Source organism: Condylura cristata, unplaced genomic scaffold, assembly GCF_000260355.1.
Source record: "Condylura cristata isolate star-nosed mole 26May11 unplaced genomic scaffold, ConCri1.0 scaffold00034, whole genome shotgun sequence".
Lineage (NCBI taxonomy): Eukaryota > Metazoa > Chordata > Mammalia > Eulipotyphla > Talpidae > Condylura > Condylura cristata.
Window position 1 is genome coordinate 15,703,632 of NW_004567135.1, and position 1,843 is coordinate 15,705,474.

General features: G+C 37.2%; 1 protein-coding gene across 1 annotated transcript in view; it reads left to right on the plus strand.

Moving 5' to 3' along the window:
• The window catches only part of LOC101627204, a 171,028-nt gene that overhangs the window by 18,717 nt on the left and 150,468 nt on the right, over positions 1 to 1,843 (plus strand). The gene's annotated exons all lie outside the window — the stretch shown is intronic.

A 1,843-nucleotide genomic window follows, 5' to 3' on the forward strand; every position in this document is an offset into this window, starting at 1 on the left:
AAAAATACATCTTCTCATATTTTCTGAATATCTGAGTGTCTTTAGATCCATCCTACCTTGTTAGCTTTCATTTTTGCTTTCATTCTAGGGATGCCTTCAGTCTTGGACTTTAAAGGTCAGCTACAGGTTAACTATTCAAAATCTGCGTGTTATGCATCTTAGATTTTGCCCTGGATCTTCAGACTAAATAAACACAATTCTCAATTCAAGTTACTTATGAGGCTAGTAGGAATTCCAAACTGAACTCCTAATAGGAACCCTGAAATTCTCATGTCACTTCTCCCACTTCCATTAGTTACTACTTCATGCAATGGTTCTTCGCACCCACAAACTTGAATCACCTGTTTGATCATTTCTTTTGCTCTCAATCTGCAACAGAAAATCCTGCCAGCCTCTATTTTAAAATACCAGATTTCCCCCATCACACTTGCTCAAGGGGCCAATCTCTCCTTTGCATTACTCCGGTAGATGCTTATCTTGTGCCCCCTCCTCACCCTGCCCTTACAACCCTCTACAGATATAGATATGTTTGCCATCAGATTTACAAGCCTTTCCACATTTGAGGTTTGAAATGCCTGAAATGGCATTTATAAGAGAAAATCAGGTTGTAGTATCCCACTGGTTTGCTGGTCCCATTCTGCAGCTAATTTTACTGATTTTGTTGGAGTCACTGAAAATGAACATTCAAGAAGTCCAATTTTGATGTCTCAAGGTGTATTCATCCTTTTCTCTAGATCATCCTGCCCCATCTTCAAGGAAAATCACTGCGTTGATTCTGGGAATCATTTGCCTGGTTCTGCTTAGGTCCATTGGATTAGCAATTATTCATTGTAAGTACTAAGTAAAAAAGAAATATGCATTTTCTGCTCATATTCTGAATTTTGTTTGTTATACATTTTTAATCCACATTTTTAATCCACTTTTAATTTTTATTCCTTGATCAGCATGAAATTCTGTGACTCAAAAATTGATGAAAATTTTGTTATTTACTTTAAATTATAGAACGACTTTTACTGCTTACTCTCGTGTTTACTTTGTTCCATTTAAGTATTTTTGAAGATTTTATTTATTTATGAATATAGAACTGGGGTGCAAGCCAAAGTTGCAGGGGCAGTGGGAAGACACAGAGTGTCACCAGACACAGTGTGGAGCATAACAGGCAGATCAATGAAGTACACTGCTGAGGGGAGCAGCGGGCGGGTCAGGAGAGGTCTGCCGCACCATGTGGGTCACCTATGGAGCCTGGCAATCAATTCACACTGAAGCGGCATGGCTAGCTTGCGGTGCTAAGTCCTATCCAGTTTTAGCACCAGGGAGGGCCTAACTGAAATTTTTTTTTTATGAACGTGAAAAGCTTGCTTAACAATGCTATACAGAATTTGCTTCATGTATGGTCAATTACAGCATAAATTTGTAATAATTATGTTATAGTTTTATATTTATTTTTATTTTTCTATTACATTGAGCTCTTTAATGTCATTGATATTTTCATGAATCACTTTTGTATTTTCTTTGTGGTATAGTGTCAGGCTGTCCAATTATTTTTCATTTGAGTTAAAAAAAATCATCTTTCTGAATTCCCTTCAGTGAAGCTGAACCAAGTTAATGCAGAAGGACACACAGGAAATTTCTCCTGTAACAAGGAAGAAAATAAAAGAGGTAATTTTGGAAGTGTCTCAGTTCTTAATTTTTATTTTATTTTATTTATTACAAAGTTTATTTTTACATCATTTTGGACATTTTTTTTCCCATCTCGATTGTAATCCTCACGGGTTTCCCATCACCAAATCACCCCTGTGCCACCACCATAGTCCCGTGCATTTCCCTCCCCCCCCCCATTTTT